This window comes from Pipra filicauda, unplaced genomic scaffold (assembly GCF_003945595.2).
Source record: "Pipra filicauda isolate LSUMZ 115617 unplaced genomic scaffold, ASM394559v2 scaffold80_size11013439_pilon, whole genome shotgun sequence".
In the NCBI taxonomy this organism is placed as follows: Eukaryota; Metazoa; Chordata; class Aves; order Passeriformes; family Pipridae; genus Pipra; species Pipra filicauda.
The window spans coordinates 7,651,318-7,673,264 of NW_024104987.1; the positions used below are offsets into that span (position 1 = coordinate 7,651,318).

General features: G+C 50.7%; 2 long non-coding RNA genes and 1 other non-coding gene across 3 annotated transcripts; all 3 read left to right on the forward strand.

The window, feature by feature from the left end:
• Positions 1-356: 356 nt before the first annotated feature.
• On the forward strand, positions 357-1,628 carry LOC120325033. Its single transcript, XR_005566809.1, has 3 exons — positions 357-391; positions 511-660; positions 1,184-1,628. It is a non-coding gene; the product is annotated as an uncharacterized LOC120325033 (long non-coding RNA).
• A 16,977-nt stretch (positions 1,629-18,605) lies between these two features.
• LOC113992678 lies at positions 18,606-21,617 on the forward strand. The gene is made up of 4 exons (XR_005566870.1): positions 18,606-19,058; positions 20,109-20,195; positions 21,234-21,354; positions 21,520-21,617. It is a non-coding gene; the product is annotated as an uncharacterized LOC113992678 (long non-coding RNA).
• On the forward strand, positions 18,824-18,900 carry LOC113992729. Its single transcript, XR_003542326.1, has one exon. It is a non-coding gene; the product is annotated as a small nucleolar RNA R38 (small nucleolar RNA).
• Positions 21,618-21,947: the final 330 nt, after the last annotated feature.

The following is a 21,947-nucleotide window of genomic DNA, read 5'->3' on the forward strand; positions in this document are numbered from 1 at the left end:
AAAAGAAAAAGAAAAAAAGAAAAGAAAAAAGAAAAGAAAAAAGAAAAGAAAAGAAAAAAAGCATTGTTGGAGAAAATTAGCACATTCCAGGCTAAACTGTGTTGCAGAAATTCCTTGTGGGACTTGAGCTGAGGAGCCTGGTCCCCCTGCAAGGGACATTTACCCTGCTGCTGCACACTGCTTTGGAGAGCTGTGGGGACATGGGGAAAGGGGGGGGGGTTGCTGTTACAGACTTATCACTTTCCTTTCGAAAGGGGCTGCAATTGGCACTGCTGCCCACAGCTCATCCCATCTCCTCTGTCCCCAGGCACTCCGAGGGAGAGGAAGAGACCAGGACTGAGGCCAACTCTGACTCAAACACCACGTGACACCACTTGGGAGTAAAAGCCAGGTGGGATGTAGCAGTTACCTGGGATGATGCAGATTTGGGGAAACTATGGAAAGGAAGTGCTAGCTTGGGGTAAAAAGCCTGGTCACATTTTAATGATGTTTTTCTCTTGTTTCACCCAGGATTTCTAGGTCTTCCTGCCTACTGGTGAGCCTGTGAAGTCTCAAGAAAAGTGTCTTGCTCTAGGGAAAGGAAAGTAGAGCCTGGAACTACCAGATTGGAAGGAAAAACCCCATTTTTCCAATTACTTTCAATAGGAGCTCAGTTCCCAGGTGAGGGCACATCCAGTTCTTTCTCTGTGGCCTCCCACCCACTGTCGGGATGCCAGGAGCACCTTGTAGGGACAGAAAAGGCAGCAGAGCCAGTGGTAATCCATCTGGGATGGGGTGCAGGTTTCCCAGAGAAGCTGTGGATGCTCTTCTAAGCCAAACAATTCCGTAGTTCTGTGTTGAATTTGTGTCTGACGTGGCTTTGTGTCCTGTTCGTTGACCCCAAGGAGTGAGGGCTGGCTCTGGGGTGTCCGTCTGTGGCTCCCAGAAAAGGTAGAGCAACTCACAGGCCTTGGCCCTGGGAAGGGAACCTTTGGTGTTGAGGGTGAGGGGGCACATGTGTGGGGTTCTGGGGGCAAATTGAGCCCAGGGCTCATTCCTAATCCCCCCGGGGGTGCTGAATGCCCGGAGCAGCTCAGGGACTCGCCTTGCCCTGCCTCTCCTTTGGCAGATCCCCCCAGTCTTCTAGCCTTGTCTGTCCCAGCTCTGAGCATACAACTAATGATGATTCCTTCTCCTCCTGCAGCTCCTCCATGCCCTGCAGGCAGCACCCAGCCCATCCCAGCCTTGGCACACACCGAAACCCTCCGCAGACCAACCCAGGACACTGAACACCGATGAACCCACAACACCCAGCTGCCCTCCCACGGCTCAGGGAGAGCCAGGCTCTGGCTTAAACACTGGTGCAGGAAGGAACTTTGCCTGTCTAAGGCTGAGCCCTGGGTTGGGTTGTGTCCAGCAGCCCCAGCCGTAGCGCAGCCCACGGGTACGGGGCGACCGGGGGCCCTGCCCCGCAGCTTTCCCATCGCTATAAAAACATTAATAAAAGATCAGTTTGCAGACACAGCTTGCTGTAGATGACAGCATTAGAGGCGCATCTGTTTCTCCCAAGCACCAGTCTCATGCTGGGTTTATCTGGTCCATTTGTGGCAGGGAAAAGTTGCTTTCGGCGTTCGGAGATGTCTCGTGTCTGGGAGAAGTGGGGGGAGGGTGGGGGTGAGATATATTTTTGGCTCTATTTAGCCACAAAAATTTGGTATTAGAATAAAGAAAAATATTCCTGTTTTCTGTTTGCTGCCAAACTGAGGCAGAGGATTTCTTGTGCAAGCCTTCATTTGTTTCAGGACTCGGTGTCCTGTTGGAAAAATAAATGCTCTGATGGGAAAAGTCTATCTGATCAGTCATTGGGAATGGTGGGCTCGCAAACATCAGCTTCAACTAACTGCAAAAGCAGTTCCCGAAGCTTTTGCCAGTAGATATTAGACAGAAGGAGGTAGGTCTTGGGTTTGTTTTTTTTTTTATGAGTGGAGTAGTTAACAAACTGAATCCTTTCTGTGGGCACAATTGTGCCGGCCTCACCAGCAGGGCTGGCATGAATTTTCACTGGTAAATACACCCTGTTTGCACCCAAAACAGGCTGTTTGCTCCTTCTGAGAGCCAACCACTGCAGACAGCCACAGCAGGACACAGCATTGGAGGAAGGAGAGTGGCTGAGCAGTGATGGTGGGGAAGAAGCCTTGGATGCAGCTCCTCTCCAGGATGCTCCTGGCTGATGGCAGCACCCTCTCCCCATCCTGGGGCTGTAGGGTCACCTCCCTGCCATGGAGGTAAGGATATAGATATCAACAAGAGCTCCCAGCAGCTTGATTCTCCACAGTGAGAATTTCACAAAAGTCTGTAGAGTTTTCCCTGTAGTTTTTTTCTCTGTTAAGTCTTTTAAAAGAAATATTATGATCAGGAAGAATAGAACTGCTTTTACCTGGAGCTGCCTTCATTTTATAGGAGATTAAAACCAAGATACAGAGTCAATAATGCCAGGGAGGGAGGTCAGGGGATGAATACAATACTGTGCTGAAGGCAGCGCAGAAGAGATTGGGAGCTGAAAAGACAAAAGCTTGCCAGGATTGAGCCTCAAAAGCAGAATCAGCTCTTCAGATGATACAAATCACCTGGATTCCCCTGACATGCTGGTATTGCTGTAGCATGGCTTTTAGGTATTGATTTAAGGGAAAATAAAGGTCAAGGGCTTAGCTGCAGAGGAGGCATCAGGGTGGAGGCTGTTCGGCTCTGGGTGGGCAGAGAGGAGCAACAAGGAGGATCTGCAAGGTCAGAAACAGGATGCAGAAGAGCCCCCAAAAATATGGGTGTGTGCTAGAGCTATGAGAGCCCCAAAGATTAGGAGCAGAGCCTCGCTGAGGGGAGGCCACTGGAGCCCTAATCTGCAGGGTTAGCCCTGGCACAGTCATCCTGGGTTTAGGGAAGTCCAGATTTTAGTCTGGACCTTCCATCAATAACCCTGACCTTTCCCCCCATTTGGACAAGCACACAAAAACTCCCGGAAAGTACAAGGGGGCCAGATGGAAACGGTGCCTGCAAATGTCACGGTGCTGCCGGGAACAGGGTCAGTGCACTGCAAACCTGGGTGTGCAAACATCGCTTGCTAAATCAACTGCAGCACGGGGCTGCTGTAGATTTGGGGGATAAAGGTTTCCTGAGCCATGGAAAGGCCAGCTCTCTGCCTGGGGACCTCCAAGAGGGTGGATTTCGTGAGAAATGTTCTTTATTTACTCGGTCAGCCGCAGCCAGCAGCTGAGCTCAGAGCGGGCGAGCCTGCCTGTAGCCAGTGGCTGCGCAAGGCTTGCTGGCCACGACGAGGTGTTTGTGGTCTGCATGGAGATTTGGGATGGTCCCGGAAGGCCCCGGATGGGTGGGAGTGGGAATTTGCTTAACCTCGTTCGTTGTGTTCTCTCTGCTGGCCAAAACCACTCTCCATTTTACAAGAAACACAGAAGGGGTCGTGGCAGCCTCCACAGGGCAGGCAGGGTGTCACCAGCACTTCTCCAAAGGATGCTGAAGGTCTCCTGCAGGTCAGGAGGCTGATGGACACGGTCTCACCATTGTGGTCACGTCGTTGTTATCCCACTGAGGAGATGCCGTTTGTTTGAGGAGGAAGGAAGGATTGTGACATCTCTGCTCTTCTTTCCATCTCTGTCCCCACTAAAATACAGTGTAGGAAAAACAAAAAGGGAAATGAAAGGCGAGTGGGCTACCCCCAGCTGGAGGGGTGGGGGTGGAACAGGACCCGCAGTCCCACACAGCCTTGGAGGAGGGGGCGAGGCTGGGGGGCTGGGCCCAGCTCCCCGGGGTTTATCTGACTGTCTGTTTTCGTCATTGCCCTGTGAGAAGGGAAGTGGACCACACAGCAGCAGAAAGTCCTGGAAATCTGCGAGGGAGACCGTTCCCAGCACCCTTCCCTCTGCCCTCGCCCCTGTATACAGTTGGCTATGGAGGATGCATGGCTGTGTATTGCTCCAACTCAGTGAGATAATGCCTCGGAATTTGATTCCTTCACAATTAAATTCCTAATCACAGCCAGCCAGTGCACTTTTCCAGCTCTGGCCCTCCTGTCTCAGTTGCACACGTGGCCTCTCTGACAGACCAAGTGGACCAGGGCTGGGGTCACCTCATCGTGACTGGCCTGGCTGCTCCATCCCCTTCACATCAGACCCTGATGTCTCTCCTCTGCTCCCACTTCTGAGGCATCCTAAAAGCTGTGTGTGGCCTGCAACTTTTCCTTTTCTCAAAGAAAAAAAAAAATCCACCAAAAAACTAGAGTAGAAGCAAGGAGAGGAAATTGCTTCAAGTTTCTTAACTATCTCATGGAACAAAAATGCTTCATAAGGCTGTTCAGGGAAAGAGAGGGTCAAATGTCCCTCATTAACACTGATTTACTGAGAAGGCTGGGAAGTGGAAGAGGGAGACAGTCCAGCTGCCTGTCTCAGTGCACAAGTAGCCTGGTCTGGAATCCAGGCTGGGAGGTGAGGGCTGGACCCCCAACAGGAGACCGGGGTGGTGGGTTTAGCAGCAGAAGGCACAGAGGGGTGCAGGCTGCTGTGCACCCGTGCTGGGCTGTCAGCATCCCTGAGCAGACCTGACCCTCACTAGCACGGCAGAGAGGCAGGGCAGAGCTCCCTCAGCTCGTGTAGCAGTTTGGAAATTTGGTGGCTTTCTGAAGAAAAAAGCAGAATTTGAGTCCATTCAACCCAATTAAAACTCCAGAGGAAGTGCAGAGAGGCAGGATGTAATTACCCGTGCTGGAATCCCAGTTCGGAACAGGAGGCAGAGCTCTCCGGATCAAATTAATCCCTGGTGTAACTCTGCCGAAGTTACACCGGGGCTATAATTGGCCTGAAACATTTTAACTATCTCATTTAATGTTATTCATGCTCTGCTGGAGATGAGAATGTTTATCCTAAATGAGAGACTCTAATGCTCTGTAGCAATAATAGAGTGTGAGGCTTATGCGGCTTCTCATTTACAAGGATGCTGGGGAGGCCAGATTGTCACAGAAGATGCAGCAGATCTGGATTCCCCAAATCTTTAACCATTTCCATGGCTCCTGTGGTGGCTGCTTGTCCCATTGTCCTTCCTCCAGTGTGCTCACCCTCCCCATACCCAGGCTACTTTTCCATCTCTTGGAGATGATAGGAGCTTTTATTCCAGACCCAGCCAGAGGCAGGAGTAGGGGGAGATGTAAAGTGGTACAAGAGGGAATGGAAAGCACTGAGAGAGGCCCTCTACGATTAAAGCTTCTACAAATCAGCACAAATGAGATTTTCCAGCAACAGACTTGCCTCCCAGTGATGCTAAAAGACAGGATTTTCATCAATGAAGGCTGGCTCCATGAATAATTTCAGGGAAGCTGCCCCCAGGTTGCTGAGGAAGGAGCAGGGTCAGTGCTGCAGGTAGCTCAGCAAGCACAAGGAGCACCACAGTCCCTGCTGCCAGCTGGACACCCCACGGACAGTGTTTCCAGCTGCCAGCCCTGGGTTATCCACCAGGCTCAGAGGATGATCCCAGGATCATTTGAACTCCCACGCCAGAGGAGATCTGAGCACGTTCCCCGCAGTGATGGGCAGCAAGGCACTGTCACCCTCCAGGAGGAACATCCCCCAGGAAGCAGGACCTGTCTTGTTCCCCTTCCCATGGCAGTGCCACTGGCCAGCCCAAGCACACATCCTGACACTTGGAAAGCAGAGCCTGAGGGTTACATTCCCCCCTGCCCCAGCTGTACTCTGGCTGGTGACACCCTGACAGGGATGGCATTGAGCCCCACACCTCCCCTGCACAGCCTGCATCCCCCCTGAGCCAGCCCTGGCAGGTACTGCTCGCTGTGGGCTCTGCATCACCAGTACCAGGCGTTTGGAGGATTGTAGTTATCTGCCTCTAAATCACACTTCCAATCCCCAGGCTGCTTTTAAGCCAGACCCCTGGTCTTTCCCTCTGCTCTCCTGCCAGCAGAAACCGCAGGAATGGCAGATTTGTTTGTTCCAAAGCAATTTTTAATGCCCTGTAGCTTAGTAAAGGCTCAAGCATTACAATTCATTCCGTCTCTCTCTGCTCCACAGAGGATATTAGATCCTTCTCTTGATACTTCCTCACTCTTTGTAGATGTTACCCTAGTTTTAATTTTCAGGGCTTCCAGACTGCTTTTAACAATGCTGAGCTTTCAAGTTGCTTCCTTCAAACTTTCTCCAGCCATGCTTTCCCAGAGCATAAATAGCTTTGATTATTCCCAGATGTTTCTGGTTTTTTAACCCCAGAACAGTGTTGTGTAATGGCCTGGAAAGAAGACTGGCAGCAGGCATCCTGGGTTCTCTTTCCTGGTTCACCAAATCACTTCCCGAGCAGAACATCTATGGGATTTAGCTTAAAAAGAGGAATACTATTAGCAGCAGGTTATTTTGCTGTAGAGAACACGACCGGAGGTGGCTGAAATCCTCTCGCTGATAAAGATTACCCTCTGAAGGAATGGCTCATTTTCTTCACTCAGTTTCTCCTCATCCTCTATGCTGAGACTTCCAAGCAGGATGACACATTGAGCAACAAACCCGCAGGGATGGCTTTGAGCAGGCACCCCTGAGGCTGCCAGGCAGCACTTGATGGAAAAGACATTGCTCACCTCCATGCCAAGCTAGACTCAAGCTGTGGTCATCCCTACCCACCAGCCACCCAGCCAACAGCAGTCCTGCTGGGGCCAAATTTTCCTTGGCCCGGGAGAATGTGTGCACATATCCTGACAGGCCAAAGTGTGGGGAGTGAGGAGTCTTACACAACTGCCTGACCTCCTAAAAAACCTCTACGGCCTTCCTGACTCCGGCAACCCTGCCACTCCCATATTTCAGCCATTGCATTGCTAAATACTCACAAAAAACATCCCCATTCCCACCAGAAGAGAGCCAGGGTGTATCCGATCTGGCAGGAGACACGATTCTTTTCAACCATCCATAAATCTTCCCAGGATCACCCCAAACTCCCCATATTTCTTAGTGCCTCCACCCACCCTGCTGGATCCTTCCACTTCCCTTTCTCAGTCCAGTGCTCAGCTCTGCAAAGCCCAGGGTTACTGGGGCGGATGTGAATGCATCCCAGAGTGTCTGCCTCCCATATGGGGAGGACCACACCTAGGCAGGGCAAGGAACAACAAAGAAGGAGGAAAACAAGATGGGAAAAGGAATAAAAGCATCAGGAGAGAAGAGTTTTTCAGCAGAGGCACATCCCCATGACAGTGGTGTGGCACCCAGCCTCGCCAGCTTGTACCAGCTGCAGCTGGGAAAGCAGGTGAGATAATCCAGCAGCATTCAGCCCTTGCACAGCCAAACTGACCTGCTGAAGGAAGACCCTCTCCCAAGGAAAACATCCATGCCTCTGCATGGGACACAGGAGACACAGAGTGTCCCAAACACCCAGCTCCAGCACAGCTGGGCACAGTGTGGTGCTGAGCAGATGTGCCTTAGGCCAGCTCTGTGTGAGCTGGTTTGACCAGGGGTGCTCAGGAGAGCAGGGAGGAGGGAGGGGGAGGAGAATCAGCAAGACAAGCTGTGAGTGAAGAGTGTCAGTGCTTGGAAAGCGCAACCAATTTGCTTTTAGTACAGTTCATGCCTCTCCAACAGTGCCTAGAATAACAAATTCCTTCCACCCTCCAAGCCTGAATGCTGGAGGAAGCTGCTGAGAAACTTAATTGATTAGCTGGATGCGTGCACAGAAAAAAATTGCTCAGCATCAAGGAAATCACTGTCTTGACAGTTAATGCAGACACTGGTGGGAGATTAGATAGACCAGCTGCAGCTTTTTATCACACAGCCCCTTCTTTTAGTCTGGGAACAAGGCAAGGTCTGTTTTGATGGGGCGACCCATTTTGCAGCAGCATCGAGGGGCTGGAGCATTGGGGCTGTGCCCACTCCGTGCTCCACCCAGGGGACACCCCGCTGGGCAGGGATGGCCCCATCCTCAGTCCTGGCACCTTCAGCCAGTGGAGGGCAAGGAGACAAGTTTTGGGTTCCTGCATCTCTCACCCCCACCCTCCAGCCCCAGAGGTTCCCATCAGCCCTGGCAGTCCCTGAGTAGGAGGAAGAGATGCCCTGAGAGCAACTTCAGCATCCAGGGTGCAGTGGACAGAGCTGAGCACATCAGAGATGAGTTTCCAGATGCTTCACAGCATCCTCCCAAAGAAAGCTGTGCCCAGCTTCCCTAGTCCCTGCAGAGCATCTCCCCCCCTCCCAGGCCCTGCCTGGGCTTTCTACTTTGCTCTCAGCATCTCCAGCTCTGCCCTGCCTGCCACAAGGTCACCACCTGCGACTCTGTCACCGCGCAGGACTGTTTTCCCCGTTTGGCACAAGAAAACAGGAAGCCAAGGCCTGCAGGGGCTGTGAACCTGCCTGTCATGTTCTCTGACAGTATCAAAACCTTTTGCTGCTTGTGTTTTTCCCAAACTGTCACTGCTCGTCACACCCCTTGTTTAATCCTCTGATCCCTAAAGCTTTCCTGAGCCTTGTGCAAAACAAGCGGAAAGAGAGCGGTCTGTTCTCCAAAGGGATCAGACACCACCTCAAAAGCAACTAGACTAACAGTGTCAGAGCTCTCCAGAGCAGGCACAGGCAGAGCCAAGTGTGCATGTCTGTGCTCTGTGGCTGCCAGAGGTGGGAGGAAGCAGCCTGCCAACCCCCAGCTTCTGCCTCTCCCTCAAACTGCTCACCTCCTGCTTTTGGCTCAGGGAAGGATGAAAGGGAAATGAAAGGGCTCGGCCCTTCTGTTTGCTCTACGGATCAGAAGTGTTCTCCTGTCCCCCATTTCCCCTATTGCTGCAATTTGCTATTTGACCTGAGCAGCCCAGAGGAGTTTTAGTCAGAGTGCATTCCTAGCACAGCATCAGTTTTCTAGAGCAAAACGGAAACAGCTGCCAAAAAACAAATCTTCCCCTGATGCCTGGCACTTCTCATGGGTGGAACAAAACTTCTTGAAACCCCGGGGGGAAAACCACCAGAGCTCAGCTGCAGCAAACCCCATCCCACTCCAGCCTGTCCCCTCCAGGGATTTTGCAACATGAGAGGGCTCAGACAGAGACTAATGAAGATCATGATTGCATCCATACGGCACTGCTTTGAGAGCTTTGAGTGAAAGAAGAGGTAAAGAGAGATCTGATCTTTAGCTGAAGGCAGTGCTGTGGGGAAGAGTGGACTCTGGCTGAACCCTCCAGCGTCCAAGTCCAGCTGTGCCCAGTGTCCTCCTACCTGCCCAGGCCTGTTGTGCCTATTGTAACTGAGGAGGGTAGAGGCAGGTAGATGGTGCTGGTACGGAACACATTAAGTTCACACATGGCTTGCTGTGAAAGAGCTTCTGAGGCTTGTCAGGGCTAAGTGAGGTTTGTTTCCAAGCGCTGTGAGAAAGCCTGGTGCTATCAGAGTCAGGCTGGTGAGGAGATATGTACACAGGGCTGAGCTGGCTCTCAGATTTCAGGTGGTGTGTGTGTCCATGGGATTGCTGCATGCTTGAATAGCAGAGCTGACAGATGTACGTAGCCCCTCTCCTCGTGAAGGTAAACATTTCCTCCGGGTATTAACCAAATGTGGGACTGAGCCTGCAGTAGTCTCCCTGCCACGCTCATCAGCTTCTTCACAGATTGCTGTGGTTTGGTAGGGTTTGCATGGCAGGCTGCTCGGGAACAGGGAGATGCTCAGACAGCCAAAATGGAACTGGGAAAAGAGTTTCTGGAGGCTTGGGACTAGCTGAGACATGCAAACAGCATCAGAGCACATGGCTTCTTGGCCTCTCCTGCTGAAGGAGCAACACTTGCTCTGTATTTGCTCACGTCTTGAATGTGATAGATGGAATCAGGTCAGAAATATTGGTAACCCAGTTTCTTGGAGGGCTTATGCCAGCTGACACCTGGTTCTTGATGGTAACCAGATTCCACCCTCAGTCATGGTGCAGAAGGCATGCCTCCAGACAATATCAAGGCAATATGCTTTTTCTTGTTCACCCTGATTGAGACTGAGGTTTATCTTGAAAGCACCCACCGGTCTGACAGCAATGGGCCTGATGGAGGTTCGGCTTCACCTTCTCCATGATCACTTTAGCAGGATATGCAGGAACAGGCTCAGTCAGCAGCAGTACCAGCCATAACTCACACCATCTCAGTGGTTCACTCAAGTCAGGGCACTGTTCCTCCAACCGTGAGGGTTTTCAGGCATGAAGCATGTAGAGTTCACAGCTAGGACAGATGCAGCACCGATGTGCTAAAGCCTAAGGCAGTGACACCAGGTTAACCCCAGTTAAGATGCATTTAGGTTTTCTGTGAAGGTAACATGAAGTTCACATTGTGACACGCATCACCTCCTCGCTCACCGCGGTCCCGGGAGAGTGCCAGGAATGCTGCAGAGGGGCTGGAGCTACTGACTGCAGGCAAGTCATGACAGTGCTTTAGCTGGGAAGTTGGAGATGGCAGAAAAGCCTGATCCTTGAAAAAACAAGAGCTCCTTTGTGATGCAGTCTTTCAGGCCGGGTTTACACAGCAAGCTGGTCCCAGCAAGCCCAGCCTGCAGCTTCTCTTTCTGTTTCTCGGCCAGCCCAGGCCGTTCTGCTATAACCACACAAGCAAAGTCCATTGTCACAAACACCATCTGCTGAAGAGGAGGAAGGTTTCACACTGTGTCAGTCTCTTTTATCACAGTGTAGGTTCTGCATAGGATCTGGCTGAAGTTAGAAAAGCAGAGGAGACCCCAGCAACAGCTTTTGCTGGTGCTGTCTGTGGGCAGTTATTGATTTGAGTAGAACAGGACTCCAGAGAGGCAGGACAGCACACAAGCAGCTGGTCCCTCACATCACTCTTCAGGCTTTGGTTGAAAATAGTATCAGAGTTTTCCCCCTCCCCCCCTCCAAACTACACAGAGCCCCAGGCAACAGGAGTAGCCCTGCTCAAGAGCTAACCCTTCCCTGGTTGGGCAGGAGCAGAGCAGGCAGGACTGGGCAGAAATTAGCCCTGACTGGGAACTGGGGAACGGGTGAGACCCCTGGCAAGTTGGTGGGGAGTACAATCCTCTGGTCCCCAGGGACCTGGTTCTCACGTGTTCCTCGTGGATGATCCCTCATTTTCCCAGCCCAAAGTCTCCCTTATGCTGAGCAGGATGCCCCCCCTCACCCATGAGAGCCCAAACAATTGCTGGTTCTCCTCCAGGACTGATGCTCCAGGGTTTGGGATCTGGGACACGGAGCATCAGATCTGGATGGAGGCTGGAGAGCAGCCGCCGGTCTCCAGCAGCCTGCAATGCCCAGGGCTTCAGATCAATTCCCTCTCAGCCTGGAGCCAAACCAGGATACAGCTCCAGCTTTTCAACAGCAAAAAGCTGAATTAGTTGAAGTCATGCTGCCAGCTGTGTATTTGAACAGGAATTACATAGGGTTTCTGCTGTGGTAATGCAGCAGGTGCTGGCAGTTGTACTGAGACAGATGAGGAAGGAAAGGCAGCAAGCTGAGAACTGGGAGAGGTGCTCAGGGAAGAGAGGGGCTCCTGATTCCTGCCTTGCTCACGTGTAGGAAAGGTACTCCAGCAGTCAGCCAGCCCACAGAATCTTGCTCCTTTGAGCTCCCTGGCTCCTGCTGAGCTTTGACCATCATGAGACTTAGGTCTGGGAAAGAAAAACATCATTGGGAGCGAGCACTCAGAGCCACTGACTCCTGGCATAGGTGCCCTGGCCACAAACTGGGATGCTACAGCACAGGGCACTGGCCAAACACAGACACCAAGGGTGGTGCCTGTGCCAAAGTGCAGCCTCTTGGAGGAAGATGTTTGGGAAGTGATTATGAATCTGGAGCCTCCCAAAGCATGCTAGGAGCTAGATCCTCTGGATGAATAAAACCCTGCCAAAAAACAAGATCTGTTTCTGCAAAGCTGAAACAGCAAACTTGTTTGTCTTTCCTCCTTCCCCTCCCAACCACGTTGTTTTAAACATTTACAGAGACCTTTATACTGTTTAAATAATGATTGGGGAGGAGGGGGGTTTGCTTCCAGTTTTTTTGCCAGCTGCTCCAAGTCAGCAGCGCTTCACATGCAACTTCGTGGTAAACCAGGTGCTGTGGTTTGTTGCAGTACCACCCACGCTGTCCTGGTTCCCCCTGCCTCACCTTGCCTGCCCACTTCATCCTCAGTCGTGCCCCCTCCAGCTGCTGGGGGCGGGGGTTACCCTGAGACCTGCTGTCTCGGGGAGCAGTTCCCTCCCCTCTGCAGTGTGTGGGCAAGTGGAACCCCTGGTTTGGTACATAAAGGGGTGCACGTCCAGCTCCCACCACACAGCCCCCCAAGCCCCCAGCAGCACTCCCCAGGTCGCAGAGCTCGCTCGCTGGTGCACACACGCGTGTGCCGGGCAGCCACGGCGGGGCTTTCTCCCCCTGGCACCGGGAGGGAGGGGAGCTGGAGGAGGATGCCAGAGCAGCTGAGTTCTCCCATCCCTGAGCACAAGCGCTACGGAGGATTAGCCATCTCCCGCGGTGCGTGTTCTCCCGCCCACCTCCCTCAGCAGCGAGGAGATGACAGCTGAGGGAAGAGAGGAGAGCACTCGAGACGTGCAGGGGAGAGATGGCTGAAGACAGACCGACCTTTCTGCAGCAGCAGCGCAGCAGGACGTGTGTTGGTAGTTCGATCAGAAGGGAAAGGCACGTGAGTCTCTCCCCTGCAGGCAGGTCTCCAGGAATCTGGGGGTGTTGCGTTGGGCTTGATTGAGTTTTATTTGCAACCTGTGGGGAAAGGGAGTGAGGAAGGCTGTCAAGGAAAGCTGGAGGCTTTCTGCAGGATGTTTGGACTGAGGAAAGGACAGAGAAGTGAGTACGAGCCATGCTGTGGAAGCAGGATGTGGGATAGAGAAAATGTTTATACAGTCAAGCACAGGGTAATCCATGGGAGGCTTTAGAGACCATAAAAGCCATCTGCAAGTGGATAGATCACATTCTAGAGGAAAACAGTGGTTTAAAACAACACTATGCTCACTCTTTGATCTGTTCTGAAGACATCACACCTGTGAGCCTGAAGAGAAGAGGAGGATAAGTAGAACCATAAGTTCTGCCTGCACAGTGAGAGAGTGGGGAGGAATTCTCCATTTATGGTCTCTTCCTGTACAAGAACTTGGGGCCACCAAGCAAAACAAGCAGGAGCCAGACACAGAACAAACGAAAGAAAGGAAGCTGGTCCCTCTCTTCTCCACAGGAGGGAATGGCTGTTACAGGTTCAAAAGGGGACTGGGCAAGTTCATGGAAAAGAAAGTTACTGAAATCTCCATTCCAGAGAAAACCCATTAGCAGAGTGAGTGAAATGACCTCTGGCTCTCAAGTGTCACACCCCTCAAATGGTTGGTGGCAGGGAAGTTTCTGGGAGATGTACCATATGTAATAATGCTGCTCCTTCATTCCCTAGGCATTCATTTTGGACATCTCTTGGAAAAAATTACATTAGCCTTGGTGGCCCTTGGTCTGATGCCCTGCAGCAGGGCTCCTTCAAGCAGATGTCACTGGGAGACTGTCCTCAACAAACCATTTTAGAGATAGCAGAAGGAATAACCAGTGGCCTTTAACCAGCTGCCCTCTGTCACTTTGAGAGGCCTCAGTTTACCACTTCAGATTTGGTCAAATTAGGCACCTGGCCTGCTTTCCCTCCACAAGGGCAAGAAAAAAATGACCTGAAAGGTCCTGAAATAACGTGACCTTCCATCATTTAAACATGTTCTTTCCCATTAAGCAACGAAAGCAGCAGAGATGCTGTTCTCAAAAGCACCTCGAAACAATTATCTCCTTCCTCTGGAATAAACGATGGGAAGCAAGGGGTGAGCCGGAGATATGGCATTTGCAATTCTCCATTTTCCATCTGCAGGAGGAGGAAATGTTGATTTGCATTGTGCTCCCGACACAACCGCTTGACCTCAGTGCAGTTTATGCTAATTACTTGCAAGAATATGCTTGTTTGCTCCGTGCGTGCCCAGCATATTTCTTGTATCTGAGCCTGATAGATGAAATATTGCTTACAGGACAGTGCAGGCTGGGTTGGCTGAACCAAGTGCTGGGTGGCCAAGTAATCCAAGCAAACAGAAACACTGTTTGTGATAAAAGAGGACCTGAGAAGTTTCTCATTAATATTGCCCAGATATTTTTATACCAGCTCACTCCCTTTCTGCTTACCATGCTGTAATCTCTCAGGCTGACACAGAAAATAGAGAGGATCCATCTCTTTGCCCAAAGCAAGGACAACTCTCCTTTCCTTGCTCATCTAACATGGCCTAAAAGGAAATCTTTCTCCTGTCTCACTAGCTTTACAGTGTTAAGGTTTTCCTTCTAGCTCTGAGGGCATTTTTGTAGCTGTACACACCTTCTATCTCCAGGTATGCTCTGAGGGTATATATTTTAATTAAACATGCTCGTCCACGAAGAAACTGGATTCCTGCTGCTACTATTGCACCAGTGCATCTGTCTGGCCCCAGGATTTATCTGTGCACTCCCTGCCACTGGAACATTTTGTGGTGGGCTCTCTGTTCCGATGGGCTCCTTCAAGGAATGGAGCTGGGAATGCATTCTGGCTCGCTCACACAAAGATGGTCACTTTGCCCAGCTGGGACACAGACCTGAAGGTGTCAAGTCATTGATCAACTTGACTCCATTCCCAACATGGTCTCCTCAAGCTGCTTCCTGTGTTGCAGTTGAAGACAGTACCCTAGGACTGCTTTTTGTTGCACTGTACCCAAAATTCAGTTGAGAAAAAGGGGCAGAAGCAGGAGCAAGAGTTGAGTGGCTGAAGCTGCCATTTCTTTTGCATTATTGGGAGAAAGGGCAATCTTTTCTGTTCTCTACCTGCAGAATCCATGTCTTAGCCCTGCCTGTAGATCCTACCATGCTCCCAGAAAAGCCATCCCTTCGTTGCACAGATATTCTGTAAGGAAAAAGCTCTTTATTATTCAGTGCACAGGCTTTCAGATAGGCCCCAGTTACAGCAGAGCATTCCTGAGTCTGCTAAATTTCTACATAAGCATGCAAGACATGCTGAGGAGGAATGGGTTTAGGTTTAAACGTGTATTTAACATTAAATGAAGGCTTAAGAGCTTTGCTGCCGGGAGCAGGGAAGGATGTTTTGTTTGCAGTGTGCCTTGTCCTATGTGGGAAGATGTTGCTTGTCTGCTGCTGAGGCTCCAAAGAGCCTGTCTGCCATTTCTTGGGACTGATTTGAAGCAGCAGACACCAGGATCTGAGACCTCGTGGCTGGCTTTTCTTAACAGTGCAGATCTTTTCTCTCAGAAGTCTGGTACCTGAAATACCAGCAAGGAATCTCCAGCCTTAGCCCAAGGGACTGTTCTTTGTGCACTGCTGTGCACCGACCATTTCTAACAGAGACAAACATCAATGCAGCTACCCCCTGCACCAGCCAGATGGAGTTGGTAATGGGGGAACTGGCTTTGTAATGGGTTCAAATACCCTGTCTGCTTCCCCCCAGCCCTGTGTCAAAGATAACCACAGCAGGGCACCCCTGAAAGCACAGATGGGTGGGACCTGGACAGGCAGAGGGGGGGATCAAGAGGAAATCAAACTGGTATCAGTAAGCATGAAGAGTTTCTCCCTTGAGGGATTTACAGGCAACTAAGAAGGGAAATGGGTGAAAAACTGAAAGAAGATCTTGTCCTTCAATTCGAGCATGGGATGAAAGCCCAGCTGAAGTTGGAGCAGTTCTGTCATTGATTTCCATTTTTCTTTCCATCCTTCCTTCCCCTATCATATATTCTGCCCATTCTCCTATTATCTGCTCTAGGGGTAACCAAACACCTCAGAGCAAAGCCCAGACTTCTTAGAGAGGGTGATGCTGTAGCTTTGAAGGACAGATACTGAAGCACCTTGAGAAATCAGAAAGATGGGGTTTAATGTCTCTCATGATTTGCTGGAGGAAGCAATGCCCCCCTCATCCTCTGAGGAAGTTGAGAGCAGCCCCCAAAAGCTCACATGTAGATCTCCATGCCCTTTTCACAGCTTTCCTTGCTTGCTCAACCTTTCAAAGACTGGAATAACAAAATACCATAATTGATGGAGATTGGCCACAGGAAATCTATCTAAATTATGTCCAAATTGCCCTTGGGAGCAGCATTGCAGCTGCCTGAGGAAGGAGAATATGTTCAAACAGAACTGTCCAGACCAGACTAACTTCCTTCGCATCTCTAGGAAGGTTCACAGACCCTCAGAAGAAGCACCATGGCCCGCTGACCTCGGGGAGGCTCTGCCTTGTCCTGCAGCTCCCGCTGGTGAAGGTTCCACGCCGGAGATCTGTGGGACATGATCGCCCTCTAAAGGGAAAAGCTGAGAAAACGTGATTAATTTCCCACACAGGCGAAGCTGCAGAGAATTAGAAGAGCATTGGCATGGGCAAGGCAATGACGGTCTCTCTTCATCCAGAGTCTTTGTTCCGACTCCAACATATCCTTGGAAACATTATCCGTGCACTACAGCCATGAATAATTGCAGCCAATCAACTCCACACTTAGCTCATGCCGTTCTCCTGAGCTTTTAATTGTTGAGTCCATTAGTTACTTGGTACCTGGCAGAGCTTATCCATTTATAGGCACACACAGACTGTGGGCTGAGCAGCTTTCACCCGAAAATCAAGACGCTGGCAAATCCCTCAGCGCATCCAAGTCTACGTCTTCTCTCCCGGGATCTGAACTCTGCACAAGGGGGGATTTTAGTTGTTTTGTTTTTAAAAACTTATGTCCCTTGGGGACTTAAATGGCTAATTCTATTTGTGATGGGTCATATTTGCTTATTTGGGAAGCTAAAAGCAGCCAGGCAGATTGCCAGCCCCGTCTTCACAGAGCAAAGGCCGCTGCAACAAGGGCTGTGTTAATTATTGCTGTTCTGTATCATCATCTGCCTTCCTACCAGGCCAAACACTCCTGTGGGGCAGGAAGGCACGGAATCTCTTTTGTCCTCAAGCCAGAGCATAGGACTCACCAAAAGCTGCTTCCCCCAGGTCCTGCCCATCCAACCAGGGCAGCCTGTGAGGCTTTCTGCAGCTATCAGAGGGCACAGAGGGCTGGGGAACACCTCACAGTCAGCTGCTTAATTTGGAAGCAGCTTATTTTTAGCACCACCTTGGTATCTGTTTACAGCCTTCTTGGACCACTTAAAAAAAAAAAGTTCCTTTTGCAGCCCGTTGGCTTTTTAAGAGAGATTTAAGGAACAACATGGGCCATTCTTGTGTAAAAGAGTAAAGGACTTGTGAGTTGGGTTAAATCTGTGCTCTGGAATAAATTAAAAAAAAAAATCAGGTTCTAAAATAGGAGCAAGGCCAGGAGGATCCAGGCACTAAAAATAAACTTGAAGTCACGCTGTCTTTTCCTGGGAACTCGTTTGCCTTGCCTGGAGAAGGGGCTCCCAGAGCAGGCAGCAGCATGGAACCATCTCTGTGAGGGTGGGGAGGTCCTGCCAGAGGTTGTCCAGAGAAGCTGTGGCTGCCCCATTCCTGGAAGTGTCCAAGGCCAGGTCGGATGGAGATTGGAGCAACCTGGGCTAGTGGAAGGTGTCCCTGCCCGTGGCAGGGGCGATGGATCTTTGAGGTCCCTTCTAACCCAAACCACTCTCTGATTCTGTGATCTTCCTGCTGTCGGAGGGAATCCAGGAGCAGAGAGACGACTCCTCAGCTCTCAGACATTTCAGAGGTGACTCTGGGCTTGTCACCTGTACTCAGATTTTGCTGCTTTCAGATTCTAGTTTGACTGCTTTCCATTGATTGGCACTGGAGCTTTTCTCCAGAAGGGTGGATGTACCTCTGTGGCAAGAAAGTGAAATTGGCAGTTCTTATTTTTCCTCCCCTTGGTTCTGTTCACACTGTGTTATTGTTCATATATAATGTAAATAGGATCATATATAGTTTCATATGGAAGTTATAATTTCATTTATAGTTTCATATGTAAGCCAGACAGGATCCTGTGGATTTCATGACAGGTTTTCACAGAGAAGGACAATCACAGCACATCCTGGAAGCGTCGCTTATTCAAAGCACGGCACATACATTTAGTAACTAATCTCTGACTAATCCCCGATCTCTGGCTAATTAGCCCCTTCCTCCACGAGCTAATGCTTGTTCAGCCTTTTGAAGCATTTAGCGCGCTAAGCACAATCACGCACATCTCCTTAGCGTGCCGGAGACGTGAAGAATTAATAAATAATTAATAAATGCCGTTAACGAGCGGGATGGGGGGGCAATGGATCTCGGGGAGGGCGGGACTACATTTCCCATCCGCCCTCGCGCTCCGAGAGGGGGGGCTGGACTACACTTCCCATGAGCCCCCGCGCGCGGCCCCGCCCTCCCCGCGGCGCACGGGAGCAGCATGGCGGCGCAGCTGTGTGCGGTGAGCGGGACCGGCCGCCATCCGGCGCCATCCGCGGGCACGGCGGCCCCGATGGGCGCGGGGACGGCGGGAGGGTGTGCGGGGGACTCCCGTGCACCGCCGGGACCCCTTGTAGGGCTGCTGCGAGGCCTCGATGGCTGCGGGGGAGTGCGTAATGGTGCGCCCCCCCCCGGGCGTGGTGGATGGAGGGAGCAAGGCCGGGCGCGCTGCGGGATCCTCAACTCGCTGGGTTTGGCTCCGCTTGTGCCGGCTCTTCCCCACAGCGCCTGTGGGAGAGTATTTTATAGCCAGCGGGTGTAGCTCAGCCTGAGCGCTGCCGCCGGGCGTGTCCGAGCTCCCCGGAGCGGTGGGTCAGGGCAGCCACGCCTGCCCGCGGGTGTCGGTGCTGCCCCGGCTGAGGAGCCACGAGGGCAAGAACAGGCCCGAGGTTTTGAGGCCCCGCGGTTTGTCTGTTCTGGGAGCTGAGCTAGTGATGATAAAGGTTATCCCTGTCTGAAACTGATCTTTTCCTCTGTGGAAGTATCACTCTGAGGCTCGGCGTTAAAGACGCAAAGGTAAAGGAATGGTTTGCTACATGAACTAACTCTGTGCTGTTCCTCCCTTTCAGAGCCTGGCGCGATGTCAGGAAAGGATTAAAACACTTATCTGGCTGGGGACCTGATTTATCTACTGGACTGACAGCACAGCTGCACAGTGGTGAGAAACATCAGCATTTCTCTTGCCATAGTCTTAATTTTCTACTCCTTTTGCTGGACTACGGAAATAAGACTCATTTTTCAGTGTCAGATGATATCCTTGTGTCTCTGGGGCTCCTGGGAGGGGATATCAAAGCCCAGTGGCTTGATTAATATAATTAAGCCAATCAAGGCTGTAGCTTTGTTGCAGCTGCCACTCGAGTGTGCTGCCCTTTGCTGCCATGGAGCATAAGCTGAAAGGCAGCACGGAATGAATGGGAATTTTACTGGTGTTGGTGCCCAGCAGAGCACCTGCTTGTCATCGTGATCAAAGATGAGCCAGAGCAGAAGGGATTAGAGGTAGGAGGGATTGGATGTCAGCCCATTATGGAGACACTTGACACAGCTCATCTCATAACTGTGTCTGTCACAGAAATAGACAGCAGTGAAAGAATAATTGCTCTGTTTGCCTTCCTGGAGGTGCCCTGGGAGAGTTTCAGGCTTGCATCAGGTTGCTGGGGGTGGGGACGTGCCCCAAAGGGTCATCCTAGAAAGGACACAATCTGAAGAATCCTTCCCCCGAGGGGATGTGTCTGTCTTAGGTCTGATGAATGCATTTCTCAGGGTAAACTCACAGACAAATTACACGCTGGATGGATGGATTATTCTTGTGTGCAAGGAGGGGGTTGGATTAAGATGTTTGTGGAGGAGGATGAGGAGGAGGATGTCAGCTTGAAACAGCTTAAAAGGGTCCAAACTACCAATGTCTGAGAGCTGGTGGTTTTCTTTTCCTAAGCAGGGATTTAAATAACATCCACCTCCCAAAGTTTCTTGTCTGCGAGTGAGACAGCCCACTGGCAGTCATGCTCCTCTGTGTCTGAGGGACAGGATTCTGCTGTGCTGAGTTTGTGAGGCAAAAATTGCTGTCTCTGAGTGGAGAATTTCTGTCTCTAATTCTCGCTCAGTGACCCAGGGCTGGGTTTTTTTTGGAAGGGGTGGAAAGGAAATGAGCGGAGGACAAACTTTATTTAAAGTACTTTTGTTGACAGTTCTCACTGTAACTTGTATTTAGGAGGAAATGGTCCTGCAGAGTCCTGGGGCTGCTGTTGCCCAAACACAGCTTTGACAAGAGGGCAGCTGCTAAGCTGGGCTTAAGCTGGTAAGGGAATTTTTCAGTATTGTGTGTTGCTTGTTTTAAATTCATTAATTATATGCCAGATGTGTAGGTAGCATGACTCATGTGCTGATCAGAGTACCTAATCTTTGGAGGCTTTACCAGGAGCAGTACCAGGAAGAGCACTGGCCATCAGCATGGTGGCACCTGGGTGTCTATGCTGTGCGTGGCTCTGTGGGACTCGAGGGGGTCGTGTAGCCAAGGGCAAGGAGAGAAACTGAGCCTGTGATGTGCTGTTATCCCTGTCTGACACTGCTGTGAGGAAAAAACTCCACTGAGGCTCATGTGCTTCCCTTGGTGGGGTCTCCTTGCAAAGACTCCACAAACACGAGTGGCACTGGTGGGGCACTGTGCCCTGTCCTCCCACCCTGTGACAAGTGGCACCAGCACAAGTGCTGTCCCAGACCCAGCTCCCCGCAGCCCAGGCATGGCTCTGGAGCTGATCATGAGCTGCTGTTGTCATAGCACAGTTTAGAGCTGCAAAGAGCTTTTAAGTTCCTTTTAAGCAAACAGTGACAGGTTGAAGGGCAAATAATAGATGCATTTTTTATCTTTGCCTGATGTACAGTCATTGAATACACAGGCTGTAACAGCACTTTGTCTCCAGGCAGCTGACAGCTGCATTCTGCTAAATGGTTTTACGCTTTATTTAACAGAATTCCTTTGCTGCAGAAGGTCAATAACAATTTCCGACGGGCTGAGCCGGCAAAGTTGATGACAGGGAATGTCTTAAGAAATCAAGGTTGATGTGTGAAAGGGGAGGGAAGGAATGGCCCCACAAACCACCAGTCACATTGGGTGCTCTGGCAATACAGCTGTGTTCCAAGCAGGATCAGCCCCTGGGAAAAGCACATGGGGCTTTTGGTTTCCAAGGAGTAAGGGGAGAAAAGATGAAGAGGCAGCCTGATGATAAATGGGAAGAGTAAAAGCTACTCAGTGCTTTGAGATTAGAGGGGCAGGAATTGTTTCAGAGCAGACTTCTTTAAGGAAACATTTACAGCCTTGCTCTGTGATGTCTTCCAGCTCTAGAAGCAACAGCATAAAGATTGTTTTGGACTGAGTGTCACAGATGGCCACTGATAAGTGACTTGTGTAACCACAGGCTCCTCCTCGCTGCTCAGGGGTTGCTGCAACCACACCATAGGTAAGTTACCACTAAAGCCAAAGAGGATTTGGGTGCTGGTGCCATTGGCTGGCGTGGGAGCAAGTTCTCTCCTGAGATGTGTACTCTAGATTAAATAGTGCAAATCAGGAACTTCACAGCTGATAGTTACTTTGTTCTGACACTGTCTTTTTTTTTTTCTGCTAGGATCTGACCTACAGGTGGCTGGATGAAAAAGTGATTCCCTGGTTTCTTCTGTTCCAGAATAAAATAAATTTAAATTATGGGAAACCTTGTGAGTTGAAGTTGGGTTTTGTTTAGTTATTTTTGTGAAGGTTGGACCCAATGCTCTTAAGAGGTCTTTTCCAACCTTAGCGATTCTGTGATTCTGCTTGGACAGAAATGGTTTTGTGCAGGTAGAAAGGATTTTAGATTGAAACATTTCCTGAAAGTCAAGCAGTTGTGAGCTTACCCTTCCTAGCAAACCTGATACCCAAAGACTTCAGTGTGTGCACATGCTGAAAGTTGAAGGAAAGCAATTCCTGGGGACAAAACTACTTATGGCTAAGCCAGGTCTGGTGACAAAAACGGTTCTTGTGGTCTGCTTGGGAGCTCAGAGATAAGGGGGTGAGAGG